Source organism: Scyliorhinus torazame, chromosome 2 (genome assembly GCF_047496885.1).
Source record: "Scyliorhinus torazame isolate Kashiwa2021f chromosome 2, sScyTor2.1, whole genome shotgun sequence".
NCBI lineage: Eukaryota > Metazoa > Chordata > Chondrichthyes > Carcharhiniformes > Scyliorhinidae > Scyliorhinus > Scyliorhinus torazame.
The window spans coordinates 187,249,675-187,266,758 of record NC_092708.1 but is presented as its reverse complement, the minus strand read 5'-3'; the positions used below and the strand labels follow the sequence as shown (position 1 = coordinate 187,266,758).

General features: G+C 50.4%; 1 protein-coding gene across 1 annotated transcript in view; it reads right to left on the bottom strand.

Moving 5' to 3' along the window:
* Window positions 1–17,084, bottom strand: part of als2b (alsin Rho guanine nucleotide exchange factor ALS2 b) — a 296,702-nt gene that overhangs the window by 149,450 nt on the left and 130,168 nt on the right.

Here is a 17,084-nt window from a genome sequence, read left to right as displayed (position 1 = left end):
AGATCCAGCCCACTGTACCACCTGCTTCTGCTTGGCCCAGCTCAGGACCTTCTCCTTCACACTGTACCTACGGAAGCACAGAGTCACTACCCGTGGCGGCTCACTCGCCTTTGGTACAGGCCTCCACGACCGATGAGTCTGATCCAGTTCATATCGGGAAGGATCCACCCCCTCCCCCAACAGTTTTGCCAGCATTGCGGCAAAATACTCAGTCGGCCTCGGTCCTTCAACTCCTTCGGGCAGCCCCACAATCCTCAAATTCTGTCGCCTGGATCTGTTTTCCAGGTCTTCCATTTTTCCTCGCAGATCCTTTTAATGTCCATCACCTTCCGCATCTCCTTCCCCATCGAGGCAAGTTGATCACCGTGCTGCAATAACGTCTCTTCCACTTCCTTCAGCGCCTCCCCTTGCTCTCGCACCTCCACCACTGCGCTCGTCACCGCGTTCGCCACCGGGGAAATCGCCTCCTCCACCAGCACACTCAAAACCGCTCTCGTCTCCTTCCTCATTGTCTCCATGTATTTTGTAAACTGCCTTTTGAATTCCGCAGCCATCACCTTAGTTATTTCTTCAGCGTAAGCAATGTGGCCTCCTCTGGTGCTCCAGCCTCCATTTTCCTTGGTGACGCCGCGGTGACCTTTCCACTCCCCGACGGACCTTCAGCCGTTTTCTTTACGGACGTTCTTTTGCTCACCCTCGACATTTTTCTTCACTGTGCCTTCTCCCTGCTTTTGCTGCCTCCGTGGACCCTGGGACCGGGCTTAAAGCCCCGAAAATGCCGTTCCTGAATGGGAGCCCTCTATTGTGCGGCCGCCTCCCACCCGCCGTGACAGGGTGTAGTGTTAATGAGGTCAGACCATAAGAGGGTTATTTAGGAGTCTGGTAACAGCGGGGAAAAGCTGTTTTTGAATCTGTTTGTGCGTGTTCTCAGACTTCTGTATCTCCTGCCTGATGGAAGAAGTTGGAAGAGTGAGTAAGCCGGGTGGGAGGGAACGTCCCTACCACTGAGGCTAGGCTCACGCATCTATACTTCCCTGTTTTCTCTCTACCTCTCTATGAATCGCGGGGTACATTCGCTACCTTCCAATCTGTAGGAACCATTCCAGAGTCCAAAATTTTGCAAAATGACCACCAACGGATCGATTTTTCTCGGGCCACTTCCTTAAATACTCTGGGATGCAGATTGTCAGGCCCTGGAGATTTGTTACAGCGAGTATCCCTTACCCAGCTGTGTAAACTGGAATTTTGCTGCAACGGACGATTTTAGCACAGCCTTTCCAACTAACCTGCACATCCTGACCCCATCCACGAGTATTGACTCCTCCACCACCAAAACACATTGGCGGCAATGTGTGCCGTCTACGGGATGCACTGCAGGAGCTCACCGTGGCTCTTTCAGTCGCACCTTCCAAACACACGACCACTACCACAAAACAACAACAGGCTGCAGCTAGCTTTTTTAAAAAAGTTTCCCCCAAGATGGGGCCAGAGCATGGAGACTCTCTGCAAACTCCCATACAGATCCTCTTCCTACATCATTTATAAGCGTTATTATAATAATCTTTATTACTGTCACAGGTAGGCATTATTACTGTCACAGGTACACTGCAAACCCCTACACTCCGGTGCCTGTTCAGGTACACTGAGGGAGAATTCAGAATGTCCAATTCACCTAACAAGCACACCTTTCGGGACTTGTGGGAGGAAACCGGAGCACCCGGAGGAAACCCACACAGACACGGGGAGAATGTGCAGACTCCACACAGACAGTGGCCCAAGCTGGGAATCAAACCCGGGTCCCTGGCTCTGAGAAGCAACAGTGCCGAGAGTATGTTCTACAACTATTATAATATGTTCTATGTATTTATGTATGGAGCGATCTGCCAGGATAGTAAGCAAAACAAAACTTTTTACTGTACCCCGTACACGTGACAATAAATCAATCATCTGTTCTCAAAAGAACCGGTAGCTCTAACCTCGCAATTTTCTTCATTTAATAGCTGAATCTTTCAAGCCTGATTTGTTGTGTCTGCTGACCTCGATTTGAGGATGACATCTACTCAGGGTTGTGAAGGCGGCATGGTGGCACAGTGGTTAACACTGCTGCCTTACTGCAATGTAGACCCAGGTTCGATCCCGGTCCCAGGTCACTGTCCGTGCAGAGTTTGCACATTCTTCCCGTATCTGCGTGGGTTTCACCCCCACAACCCAAAGATGTGCAAGCTAGGTGGATTGGCCACTCTAAATTGCCCCTTACTTAAGAAAAAAATAATTGGGTACTCAATTTTTAATTTGTGTTATTTTAAATACTCAAGGTTGCGGTATTCTGCCATAGGCCACCATGTGACCGAACAGGCTGATTCACGACCCACAGAGCTTTGTGCAAACCCTGGTATAAGCCTGCACACGAGTCGTTTAACGCAAGGTGCTTGGGGTGCCGCCATTGTCCACACAAGCTTGGCAGGTTGCTGATGATATTTTGGTGATATGTTGTGCTACACGGCTGGCACTACTTTGATGCTGCAGCGTTCGTCCACTTTCACAGTCTTCCTTCACCTACTCTGCTGTAGAGGACTTTTTGGACTGCATTTGAGCAGTTCCCCACGAGCTGGTTGCCAAGACTGGCCCTGCTAAGTGGAAGAGGCGCCCAACGGTATCGCTCGAGTGCAGAAGCTGCTGCATTACGTCAAGATGACGACCCATGGAGGGAACCCTCATCTCCAACAATAAATCAGAGGAGCTCATGAACTTCTGAGACCATCTGATCTGCTACTTCCCTCCTTTTCACTGGCCCACTGGGCAAAACTTCCTCTAAAGTGCCCCCTGTCCAAATCCTCACTGCTATCTTAACTCATTCCCTCTTCGAGCTCGTTGGTCAAGAGATCTGCTTCCGGCTCCCTTGACACTCTTCTCATTAAACCACTGGCCATTATTTCCCTCTCAGATCCTTCAGGTACTTTCCCTCTCAACTTCAATGCCATAGTCTTATCATAGAATTTACAGTGCAGAAGGAGGCCATTCGGCCCATCGAGTCTGCACCGGCTCTTGGAAAGAGCAGCATACCCAAGCCCACAGCTCCACCCCATCCCCATAACCCAGTAACCCCACCCAACACTAAGGGCAATTTTGGGCACGAAGGGCAATTTATCATGGCCAATCCACCTAACCTGCACGTCTTTGGACTGTGGGAGGAAACCGGAGCATCCGGAGGAAACCCACGCACACACGGGGAGGATGTGCAGACTCCACACAGACAGTGACCCAAGCCAGAATCAAACCTGGGACCCTGGAGCTGTGAAGCGATTGTGCTATCCACAATGCTACCATGCTGCCCTTCGATCCCTTTGCCCCCAATGACTCCATCGCTTGCCCTGGCCACTGTTTGAGGTTGAATGAGATCGCACACAACTTTAGCATCATATTTGACCCCGAGGTCTGCTGTCAGCCACATAACCACGTCATCCCCAAGACCACATATTCCACCTCAGCAACATCGTCCAACTCAAGCCCGTCTCAGTTCATCTACACCTTTGTTATCTCTAGGCTGACTATGCCAATGCTCTACTAACTGGTCGCCGACATTCTATCCTCCATAAACTTGACATCACACAAATCTCTGCTTCCAGTGTCCTTATTCACACCAAGTCCTATTTACATATCGACACGGTGCTTGTTAACCTACACTCGCTCCAAGTTAAGCAATACTCCCATTTTAAAATTCTCATCCTTGTTCTCAAATTCCTGCACCGGCGTCACCCCTTCCGATTTCTGCAATCCCCTCCAGTTCGACTACCTTTCACACAATTGCACTCCTCCAATTAATTTTTATAAATTTAAAGTGTCCAATTCTCTTTTTTCCCCCAATTAAAGGGGAATTTAGCATGTTTCTCCAACACAAAATTAGTGTTTGTCACGTTTGGCCTTGTATATATATTTTTTTACTGTTTTAATAAAAAGATATGGCCAATCCACCTACCCTGCACATGTTTAGGTTGTGGAGTGAGACCCACACAAGACACGGGGAGAATGTGCAAACTCGACACGATAGTGTCCCGGGCCGGGATCGAACCCGGGTCCTCGGCACCGTTGAGGTAGCAGTGCTAACCACTGTGCCACCCTCGCACTCCTCCAATTCAGGCCTTGGATACATGCCCAATTTTAATCATTCACCATGGTTGGCAGAGCCTTCTGCTGCTTGGTCCTCAACCTCTGGAATTTCCTAAGTTCTGCTCCACCTCACTTTCCTTCTTTTAAAGATGCTCCTGAAAAACCTGCCTCTTTCATTTGACTTTTAACCACCTGCTCTAATATCACCCTGTGTGACTCAGTGTCAAATCTTGCTTAATTGTATTTCTGTGAAGTACCTTGCGACAGTTTATGACATTAAAGGCACTATATCAATACAAGTTGACATGGCTGTGCTTCAATTCTACATTTTTTGAAGCAAGGATTAAAGTTAATTTCTTTGCCTCAACCTCATGTGGCATGCAAGCTTGTGAACAAGTGTGGTTAAAATTTTACTGAAAGTCAAAATAAATATTTAACTAGAAAAACATTTCTTTCTCTCTCAGTACAGCAAAGAACTGACCAGTTGGACAATCACACAATGAGCACAGATGGACAACAGCAATGTTCCATTTCTACAGGCTTTCAAGTGCCACCTTGGTGAGGATCAAATCAATTTTGTCTGAAGGATGAAATACACCATCATTCACATATTTCCAAAATTCTTTCAAGTTCCTTCACTTGTCTAGGGGCAAAATCATAGAACTCCCGTTCTAACAACACCAAAGGTGTTCCTACACCATATGGATTGCAATGGTTAAAGAAGGCACCTCACCACCATCTTAAGGGCAATTAGTGATAGGCAACAAATGCTGGCCTTGCAAACGACGCCCACATCCCATGAATAAATAAAATACACTATTACTCCCTCAAACATGCAATGGAACAAAGTGTGACCCAATTAACAAGCACGTAGATTAGGAAAATAAATAGTAAGAAACAAAACAGCAATGGAAAGTGTGAGCAGGAAAACCTCTGCTCAAATTTGAAGAGAAAATTCTGTGTGAAGAGTTTGGGATTAAGCCAAAGCACCACCATCCTACCCAATCCACGCAGGAGGGACAGAAACTCTTCTCATTCTCTCACAACAGAGCAGCTACTGGGGGGAAAAAAACAGTTGGAGACAGTGATCAATCCAGTCACATGCGAAACATCACTGCAAAGCTACACAGGTCATCTAACTCCTGCAAAGTTGAATGGTCTGTGAAGTTAATTACTTGGAACAGATGAATACGCTGTATGCAATGAAGTAATTCCACCTCACCCCCAACAGGTTTCAGCTGTGTCCTGGTCTATTAATGGCCAATAAATGGTTCCCAGTTACCCAGAACAGGCTACAGGTGTTCCTCACTGCTCCACAGGTTGCAGTGTCAATCTCCAGAGAGCAGTCAGTATAAAGGTCACGAATAACGCAAATGACTTGCTCACATGGTGCATGTGCAATGTGTATCTCCCTTGAAAACATTAGCTGATTACAATCCTTCAGTGCTAACTGTGGGGGCAGCCACCTTTTGGCTGAGAAGAGGCAAGTTAAATATTACAGGATGCAACTGGAGTTTAAACAATTAAAAACACAACAAAGTAATTCAGGAAGAAAATAATGATGAGGAAAAACAAGAAATCTGCAGTGATTTTAGAAATGGATGCTTTAGGGTGACTCTCACCTTAAATGCTTAAAGTAGAGCGTAATTAGGGCAGCATGTGGTGCAGTGGTTAGCACTGAGTGGGACGGCGCTGAGGTCCCAGGTTCGATCCTGGCGCGGGGTCACTGTCTGTGTGGAGTTTGCACATTCAGCCGTGTCTGCATGGGTTTCACCCCCACAACCCAAAGATGTGCAGGTTAGGTGGGTTGGCCACGCTAAATTAACCCTTAATTGGAAAAAAAATAATTGGGTACTCTAAATTTTTTTTAAAAGTAGAGAGTAATTGTCTCTTGACTCTATTTTTATACCTTAGAATCATGTCTTGTGTTGCACTATCCAAATACTCTTTTACACTACTCTGTGACCATTGCAAAATTGTCCCCTTCAGATGGTTGGAATTCTCTCTTCTGCATCTGGTGGATGCAGATTCAGCAACCCTCCTGGGGGTTGCATTACAGATCACAATTAAAGGTAAAGTTGTGATGTGGAGATGCCGGCGTTGGACTGGGGTGAGCACAGTAAGAAGTCTTACAACACCAGGTTAAAGTCCAACAGGTTTGTTTCGATGTCACTAGCTTTCGGAGCACAGCTCCTTCCTCGGGTGAATGAAGAGGTATGTTCCAGAAACATATATGATATATATATATATATATAGACAAAATTCAAAGATGCCAGACAATGCTTGGATTGCGAGCATTAGCAGGTGATTAAATCTTTACAGATCCAGAGATGGGGTAACCCCAGGTTAAAGAGGTGTGAATTGTGTCAAGACAGGACAGTTGGTAGGATTTCGCAGGCCAGATGGTGGGGGATGAATGTAATGCGACATGAATCCAAGGTCCCGGTTGAGGCCACACTCGTGTGTGCGGAACTTGGCTATGAGTTTCTGCTCGGCGATTCTGTGTTGTCGCGGGTCCTGAAGGCCGCCTTGGAGAACGCTTACCCGGAGATCAGAGGCTGAATGCCCTTGACTGCTGAAGTGTTCCCTGACTGGAAGGGAACATTCATAGATTTCATAGAATTTACAGTGCAGAAGGAAGCCATTCGGCCCATCGAGTCTGCACCGGCTCTTGGAAGGAGCAACCTACACAAGGTCCACACCTCCACCCTATCCCAATAACCCAGCAACCCCACCCAACACTATGGGCAATTTTGGACACTAAGGGCAATTTAGCATGGCCAATCCACCTAACCTGCACATCTTTGGACTGTGGGAGGAAACCAGAGCACCCGGAGGAAACCCACGCAGACACGGGGAGGATGTGCAGACTCCGAACAGACAGTGACCCAAGCCGGAATCAAACCTGGGACCCTGGAGCTGTGAAGCAATTGTGCTATCCACAATGCTACCATGCTGCCCCCCTGCCCGGTGATTGTCGCGCGATGTCCATTCATTCGTTGTCGCAGCGTCTGCATGGTCTCGCCAATGTACCACGCTTCGGGACATCCTTTCCTACAGCGTATGAGGTAGACAACGTTGGCCGAGTCGCACGAGTATGTACTGCGTACCTGGTGGGTGGTGTTCTCATGTGTAATGGTAAAGTTGCCATAGTCCCGATGACCAAGGACTACTTTGCCCTTTGAGGGGGAGAGCTGACTGTTGGTGATTTACGAGAATCACCACACCTCAGGCAAGGGGCAAAGTTGAGAAGGCAGGGCCTTCAAGAGTAACCTCAGTCAGTGTGGGAATTGAACCCGCGCTGCTGGCCTCGCTCTGCATCACAAACCAGCTGTCCAGCCAACTGAGCTAAACATATCCCAGCCCATCCCATGGTTACCATCGAACCTCCCTCCCAGAGTACCCCCACCCATCCACTTCCTCTTGAAAAATACCTCACCCAGTCTCCGTCCCCTCCCCCCACTTTTCACACCTCCTAGGCACATCAAAACCTGTTCTACCAGGCTCCGATGACTGCAGCCCCTCCCCCCGCCACACTCCCATTCACTGGCCAGCTTGAGCTAGCCAGTGTGAAGGTCCCTGCCCAGGACCCACTCCCCTCCCCACCGCCCGGTCCCAAGAAAACAAAGAAACCCCCTTCAACACACAAACCCCAAAGAGCCATCATTGCAACGGGAAATCCCATCTCCTACCTTGTCCAAATAGGCAACTTGAACTCATCAAGCACAAATAACGACATGCAATAAAAAATAGAGCTACATACAATCATCCATCCCCCCTACCCTCAGTCCAAGACCAATCTTCAGTCCCATTTCTCACTTCTACCCCAGTCCTTCTGCCTTCATAAACGCCTCTGCCGCTTCCACCATCTCGAAGTAAAAATCTTTGGAGTTGTAGCTCATCCTCAATTTAGCTGGGTACACCATGCCGAATCGCACCCTGCTGTTACACGGTGCAGTCGTCACTCAGCCAAAGGCTGCCCGCTTCCTCGCCAACTCCACAGTAAAGTTCTGATATATATGTATACCAACTCCAGCCTACTGCACCTCCCGCTTCTGCTTCGCCCAACCCAGGACTTTCTCCTTCATATAGTACCTGTGAAAACAAATAATCACTGCTCTTGGCAGCTCATTCGACTTTGGTTTTGGCCTCCTCGCCCTATGAGCCAGATCCAGTTTGTACGGGAGGGATCTTCCCCCTCCCTCAACAGCTCTGCCAACATCTTGGCAAAGTTCTCAGTTAGCCTCGGGCCTTCCACCCCTTCGGGCAGGCCCACGATCCTCAGATTCTGCAACCTCGATCTGTTTTCCAGGTCCTCCACCTTCGCTCGCAGACCTTTGTTAGCCTCCACCCCCCTCTGCAGCTCTTCATCCATTGAGGTGAGCTGATCGCTGTGTTGCGACAAGGCCACCTCCACTCCCTTCAGTTTCTCACACCGCTCCCGCACCTCGACCGATGTCTTCACCAACCATGCAGACACGGGGAGAAAATGCAAACTCTACACAGAGAGTCACCATAGGACAGAATTGAACCCGGGTCCCTGCTACTGTGAGACAGCAGTGCTAGCCACTGTGCCACCGTTGTGCTCTTTGCCTCCAGTTGTGAAATCAAAGACCTTGGGCAGGATTCTCCATAGCCCGACGCCGAAATCAGGAGGAGAATGGCTTCTGACGCCAGATTCGGGGCAGGCATCGGTTGGCGATGCTCCGCCCCCTCCAAATCGGCTTCATAGGGATACATGACGCACGCAGTCACAAGGCCATTGGCGCATCATCAGCTGGCCAACCCGAGATGCTCCGCCCTCGATGGACCGAGTTCCCGATGACGCGGGCCACGTGTGGTCCCAGCGCTCGGGAACCTGGCGTGCCCGCTGCAGGCAGTGTCCAGCGCCGCTACACTCGTCCAGGATCCGTGCCACTGGCCGGGGGACTGCTGCTAGGGCTGGAAGGATTGGTGGGAGGTGGGCTGTGGGATCGGGGTGGGCTGGTTAGAGTTCCAGCACGGCCCCTGCAATGTTTTCCGACATGACCGGTGCTGCTCATCAGGCATGGCCCGCATGCACGCATGGCCCGGGACCTGCCGATTCTGCGCACGATCCGCGGATGTGCCACACGGCACCAGTGCTAGCCCCTCACCGGTTCCGTAATTGGTCAGGGGTCGCACAGATCTTCCCGTCGTGAATCACCCACGGATTCTCCATTGGAGCCGACACTTAGCCTGAGGAATGGAGAATTCCGCCCCTTGTGTCCATTTAACCGTCCCAAACTGTCTGGTCAACTTCAAAGTTTTTGTTTGTACATTGCCAGGACTCTGTTTCTGGTCCCATTGTACCATTTAGTTGATATTGCTTTATCACTTTTTTACAAAGACATCATTACTCTCTGCATTATATTTTATTTCCCATTTGTTTTCCCATTTCACTAGCCAGTGATTTCTTTTGTCCTCCTGGAGTTCATTACCATCCTTCTCATTGTTTACTACTCTTTCAAGTTTTGTGTCATCTACAAAGTTTGAAAATTTTCAATATCTGCCCAAGTTATTAACATATCCATAAGACCATAAGACATAGGAGTGGAAGTAAGGCCATTCGGCCTATCGAGTCCACTCCACCATTCAATCATGGCTGATTTCAACTCCATTTACCCGCTCTCTCTCCATAGTCTCCCCTGCTAATGGAAACAACTTCCCTACATCCACCCTATCTAAGCCATTCATTATCTTGTAAGTTTCTATTAGATCTCCCCTCAACCTCCTAAACTCCAATGAATATAATCCCAGGATCCTCAGACGTTCATCGTATGTTAGGCCTCGTATGTCTTAATACCTCGTAAAACCACTGCGTCCTTTCTTCTGGTCTGAAAAATAACTGGTTTTATTCTTTCACAGGACATGGGCATCGCTGGCTATCCAGAATTTTTTTTAATTGCCCTCGAGAAGGTGGTGGTGAGCTGCCTTCTTGAAACGCTGCAGTCTGCATGGTGTAGGGGCACCCACTGTGCTGTTAGAGAGGGGGTTCCAGGATTTTGACCCAGCGACAGTGAAGGAACAGCGATATATTTCCAAGTCAGGGTGGTGAGTGACTTGGAGGGGAACCTCCAGGTGGTGGTGTTCCCCATGTATCTGCTGCCCTTGTCCTTCTAGATGGTAGAGACCGTGGGTTTGGAAGGTGCTGTAGAAGGGGCCTTAATAAATTGCTGCAGTGCATCTAGTAGATGGTACACACAGCTGCCAGTCTGCATTGGTGGTGGAGGGAGTGAATGGTGAAGGAAATGGATGGGATGTCAATCAAGTGGGCTGTTTTATATGGCTGGTTCAGTTCATGTTCTAGTCAATCGTAACCTCCAGGATGGTGATAGTGGGGGATTTAGCAATGCTAATGCTATTGAATGTCATGTTCCAGCACTCTAAATCAAAATTAGCTTGCCTTGCATTTCACTCCTTTCTGATTCCCCTTCTATTTCAGAGCTACTTGTTATTCTAACACCATCAATGTTAACTACATTCTAGATAACGTCCTCCACACCACCAGATTGAAGTTGGGAGTGGAAAAACTTTCGTCATTACTTCTAACATCCTCATTTGTTAAAATGTATCCCCTGATATTTAAGGATTTGGGGTTTAAACAAAATGTCAAACTTATCTAAAATTGATGCAACACGAAGTAAGACCAGAATTTTTAAAACTCAAGATGAGAAACCTGGTTTGGTCTGTGGCAGTGGATCCCATCCCCATGCCCAGCATCCAATTGGCCCAAACGACAATCCAAATCAACTATTCCTGACGTGCCAGTCTCCCTGCCAACCAAATGTCGCAGTCAAGATCCAACTGCGTTTTCCCAATTCCTATATTGTTGCTTTTCCTGGCAGATCATTGCTTAGCGCAGTCGTAAAGAGTCTGTTTTAAGGTGCAATGCTGACATAATCTCCCTTGGCGTAATATTGTGGACATTCTGAATTTTCCCTCTGTGTTCCCGAACAGGCGACAGAATGTGGCGACTGGGGCATTTTCACAGTAACTTCATTGCGATGTTAATGTTCAGCCGACTGGACTTCCGGTTGCGGCGATGTACTGCTAAGCCGCACGTTTCGGCAGCTCCCGTTCTAACGGACTTTTGGGCTCTTTTCGGGAGCCCCAACGGAAATCTTTTTTAGACCAAGCCCAGTGTGGGGCGACGAAGGAAGATCCCCCCCCCCGTGTGTGTATGGAAAGGACCAGCGGTAGTGGCCAGATTGCGAAGGATCCTTTGGAGCAGCGGCAGAGAAGAGAAGGGAGAAGCAAGATGGCGGCGGATGGAGCCCAGACGGCATGGGGCCCGGACCAGCAGGAATTCCTCCGACGATGTGTGGAGGAACTTAAGAAAGAGGTGCTGGCGCCGATGTTACTGGCAATCGAGGGACTGAAGGAAACACAAAAGGTCCAGGCGATAGAGCTCCGTGGAGTGAAGGCAAAGGCAGCCGAGAATGAGGATGAGGTACAGGGCCTGGTGGTAAAAACGGAGACGCATGAGGCGCTACATAAGAGGTGCATAGGAAGGCTGGAAGCCCTGGAGAACAGCTCGAGGAGGAAGAACCTACGGATTTTAGGTCTCCCCGAAGGAGCAGAGGGAGCTGATGTTGGGGCTAATGGGAGCTGAGGCCCCAACGGACCCCCTGGAAGTGGAAGGAGCGTACCGGGTCCTTGTGAGAAGACCAAAGGCGGGTGAAATACCAAGGGCGATAGTGGTGAGATTCCACCGCTTCATGGACAGAGAGGCAGTCCTGAGCTGGGCCAAGAAGGTACGGAGTAGCAAATGGGAGAATGCGGTGATACGTGTGTATCAGGACTGGAGCGCGGAGGTGGCGAGAAGGAGGGCGAGCTTTAATCGGGCCAAGGCGGTGCTTCACAGGAAGAAAATAAAATTTGGGATGCTGCAGCCGGCGCGATTGTGGGTCACGCATCAGGGCAAGCATTACTACTTCGATCAGCCCCCCCAATCCGGCTGATCACGTGGAATGTGAGAGGCCTAAATGGGCCGATTAAGAGGGCCCGGGTGTTCGCGCACTTAAAGAGACTGAAGGCGGACGTAGTCATGCTCCAGGAGACGCACCTGAAGGTGGCGGATCAGGTCAGGTTAAGAAAAGGATGGGTGGGTCAGGTATTCCACTCAGGGTTGGACGCGAAAAACAGGGGGGTGGCGATACTGGTGGGGAAACGAGTATCGTTCGAGGCTAAGAATATAGTGGTGGATAACGGGGGCAGATATGTGATGGCGAGTGGTAGATAGCAGGGAGAGGCGGTCGTGCTGGTGAATGTATATGCCCCGAACTGGGATGACCGCGGGATTCATGAAGCGGATGCTGGGACGTATCCCGGACCTGGAGGTGGGAAGCTTGGTAATGGGGGGGGGGGGGACTTCAACACTGTGCTGGATCCAGGGCTAGACCGGTCTAGATCCAGGACCGGGAGAAGGCCGGCAGCGGCCAAGGTGCTTAGGGGATTTATGGAACAAATGGGGGGAGTGGATCCGTGGAGGTTTGCCACGCCGTTGGCTAAAGAGTTTTCCTTTTTCTCCCACGTCCACAAGGTATATTCTCGAATAGACTTTTTTGGTATGAGTAGGGCACTGATCTCGAAGCTGGCAGGAACGGAGTATTCGGCCATAGCCGTTTCAGATCACGCCCCGCATTGGGTGGATCTGGAACTAGGAGAGGAGAGGGAGCAGCGCCCACTCTGGCGACTGGATGTGGGACTACTGGCGGATGAGGGGGTCTGTGGAAGGGTGCGGGGGTGTATTGTGGGATACCTGGAGGTCAATGACGATGGTGAGGTTCAGGTGGGTGTAGTATGGGAAGCGCTGAAGGCGGTGGTTAGAGGAGAGCAGATCTCCATTAGAGCCCACAAGGGGAAACAAGAGGGCAAAGAAAGGGAGAGATTAGTGGGGGAGATTTTCAGGGTGGATAAAAGATATGCGGAGGCCCCAGACGAAGGCGAAGACTTCAGATGGAGTTTGACCTGCTGACCACAGGAAAGGCAGAGGCACAGTGGAGGAAGGCACAGGGGATGCGATATGCGTATGGGGAAAAGGCGAGCCGGCTGCTGGCCCACCAACTTCGTAAGAGGATAGCGGCGAGAGAGATAGGGGGAGTTAGGGACGAAACGGGAACTATGGAGCAGAGACCAGGGAAGGTAAATGAGGTGTTCAAGACCTTTTATGAGAGGCTATATAAGTCCCAACCCCCGGGGGGAAAAGAGGGAATGCTACATTTTCTGGACCAACTAAGGTTCCCGATGGTGGAGGAGCAGGAGGTGGCAGGTCTGGGGGCGCCAATTGAGGTGGACGAGGTGACTAAGGGACTGGGGAACATGCAGGCAGGGAAGGCCCCGGGACCAGACGGGTTTCCGGTGGAATTCTATAGGAAATATGTGGACCTGTTGGCCCCGCTGCTGGCGCGAACCTTCAACGAAGCCAGGGAAGGGGGGGATACTACCCCCGACAATGTCGGAGGCGACGATATCATTAATTCTGAAGCGGGATAAAGATCCGCTGCAATGTGGGTCATACAGGCCTATCTCACTCCTAAATGTAGACGCCAAACTGTTGGCAAAAGTGCTGGCGACAAGGATAGAGGATTGCGTCCCGGGGGTGGTGCATGAAAACCAGACAGGGTTTGTAAAGGGGCGACAACTGAATGTTAATGTACGAACGTTGCTGGGGGTGATGATGACGCCCCCACCGGAGGGGGAGGCAGGGATAGTGGCGGCGATGGATGCAGAGAAGGCATTCGATAGGGTGGAGTGGGACTATTTGTGGGAGGTGCTGAGGAGGTTTGGGTTCGGGGAGGGGTTTGTTAGATGGGTCAGATTCTTATATGGGGCCCCAGTGGCAAGTGTAGTCACAAACTGGCAAAGATCGGGGTATTTTCGGCTACACAGGGGAACAAGACAGGGGTGTCCCCTGTCCCCGTTACTGTTCGCGTTGGCAATTGAACCACTGGCCATAGTGTTGAGGGACTCTAAAAAGTGGAGGGGGGTGGTTAGAGGGGGAGAGGAGCATCGAGTGTCGCTCTACGCTGATGACTTACTGTTATATGTTGCGGACCCTGTAGAGGGGATGCCAGAGGTTATGCAGATACTGAGGGAGTTTGGAGATTTCTCGGGATACAGGCTAAATATGGGGAAGAGCGAGCTTTTTGTAATACACCCCGGGGACCAGGGAAGAGGAATAGATGCTCTGCCGTTAAGGAGAGTGGAAAGGAGCTTCCGATATCTGGGGATCCAGGTAGCCAGGAACTGGGGAACTCTACACAGACTTAATCTGACGCGACTGGTGGAGCAGATGGAACAGGACTTCAAGAGGTGGGATATGTTGCCGCTCTCATTGGTGGGCAGAGTGCAGGCGGTTAAAATGATGGTCCTCCCAAGGTTTCTTTTCGTGTTTCAGTGTCTCCCCATTCAGATCACAAAGGCCTTTTTCAAAAAAATAGACAGGAGCATTATGAGCTTTGTGTGGGCAGGGAAGACCCCGAGGGTAAAGAGGGTGTTCCTACAGCGCAGTAGGGATAGAGGGGGACTGGCACTGCCGAGCCTGAACGACTACTACTGGGCCGCCAATGTGGCGATGGTTTGTAAGTGGATGGGGGAGGGAGAGGGGGCGGCGTGGAAGAGGCTGGAGATGGCGTCCTGTAAATAAACGAGCCTAAAGGCGCTGGTGACGGCGCCGCTGCCGTTCTCCCCGAAAAGGTATACCACAAACCCAGTGGTGGTGGCAACCTTGAGGATCTGGGGGCAGTGGAGGCGACACAGGGGGGTGACGGGTGCCTCGGTGTGGTCCCCGATTAGAAATAACCACAGGTTTGTCCCAGGAAGGATGGACGGGGGGTTCCAGTGTTGGCTACGAGTAGGAATTAGGAAACTGAGGGACCTGTTTATAGACGGGACGTTTGCAAGTCTGGGAGCGCTGGAGGAGAAATATGAGTTGCCCCCGGGGAACATCTTCAGATATATGCAAGTGAGGGAGTTGACGAGGCAACAGGTGAGGGAATTTCCGCTGCTCCCGACACAGGGGATCCAAGATAGAGTGATTTCTGGGGTATGGGTCGGGGAGGGCAAATATATCAGGAGATGAGAGACGAGGGGGAGGCGATGATAGAGGAGCTGAAGGGAAAATGGGAAGAAGAGCTGGGGGAGGAGATTGAGGAGGGGCTTTGGGCTGATGCCCTAAGCAGGGTAAATTCCTCGTCTTCGTGTGCCAGGCTTAGCCTGATTCAATTTAAGGTTCTACACATAGCACATATGACGGGAGCAAGACTGAGCAGGTTCTTCGGAATGGAGGACAGGTGTGGGAGGTGCTCGGGAAGCCCGGCGAAACACACACACACATGTTCTGGTCGTGTCCGGCATTGGATGAGTACTGGGGGGGTGCGTGGCACGGGTGATTTCAAAGGTGGTGAAGGTCCGGGTCAAGCCAAGCTGGGGGTTAGCGATATTTGGGGTAGCGGAAGAGCCGGGGGTGCAGGAGGCGAAAGAGGCCGATATTCTGGCCTTTGCGTCCCTAGTAGCCCGGCGTAGGATTTTACTCAGGTGGAAGGAAGCAAAACCCCCCGGCGTGGAGGCCTGGATAAACAACATGGCAGGGTTCATAAAGCTGGAACGAATAAAATTTGCGTTGAGAGGATCGGCTCAGGGGTTCTCCAGGCGGTGGCAACCGTTCCTTGACTATCTCGCGGAACGTTAAGGGAAGATAGAGTGACAGCAGCGGCAACCGGGGGGCGGGGGGGGGGGGGGGGGGGGGGGGGAGCACTATTTTTTGTTACTTTGTTAGTTCACTATATTAGTTAAATAATGTTATTTACTGGTTATTGTATTATTTTTATGCTGATTTGTAAAAACGGAAAAATGTTGTTTGAAAAATTTAATAAAATATATATTTTAAAAAAATGTTCAGCCTACTTGTAACAATAATAAAGATACAAATATTCTGGATTCCAGAGGGGCTGATTCCCAGTGGGTCAGAATGGAGGTGAGTTTGTGCAGGGGGTCGGGATTGAAGACGCTAGCAACAGCACCGCTCCCGATCGCCCCGGGAAAATACTCAGGGAGTCCAGTAGTAATAGCATCGTTGAGAATTTGGGGGCAGTTTCGCCAACACTTCAGGTTAGGGGCAGGGTCAAGGGAAATGCCGATTCGGGGGAATCACAGATTTGAGCCAGGGAAGTGGGATGGAAATATTCAGAGATGAAAGGAGAAGGGAGTTAGGGCACCAAAGGATTTGTTTCTGAGGGGTCGGTTTGCAGGATTGAAGGAGCTGGGAGCGAAGTATGAGCTAGAGCAGGGGGAAATGTTTAGATACATGAGGGTTCGAGATTTTGCCAAGAAGGAGAAACAGAGCTTCCCGGTGGAGCCGGCCTCCACATTGCTGGAGGAGGTGCTGACGACAGGGGGACTGGAGAAGGGGGTGTGTCGACTGTTTACAGGGTTATTTTGGAAGAGGAGAAGGCACCACTGGAAGGGATCAAAGCAAAGTGGGAGGAAGAGTTGGTGGAGGATATGGAGGAGGGGTTCTGGTGTGAGGTGCTCCAGAGAGTGAATACCTCCACCTCATGCGCAAGGTTGGAGCTGATACAGGTGAAGGTGGCATATAGAGCAGACCTCACAAAGGCGAGGATGAGCTGGCTCTTTGAAGGAGTAATGTTTGTGAACGTAGTAGGGGGGGGCCCGCCACCCACGTTCATATGTTTTGGTCCTGTCCAAAGCTGGAGGATTACTGGAAGGAGGTTTTTAAGGTAATCTCTAATGTAGTGCACGTGAAACTGGACCCGGGTCCCCGGGAGGCCATGTTCGGGTGTCGGATCGGCCGGGGTTGGAAGTGGGTGCAGAGGCAGGTGTTGTATCTTTCGCCTCGTTGATCGCCTGAAGACGGAACCTGTTGGGATGGAGAGCAACCTCTCCACCCAGTGCCCTGGCGTGGCGGGGGAGCTGTTGGAATTCTTAACTCCTGA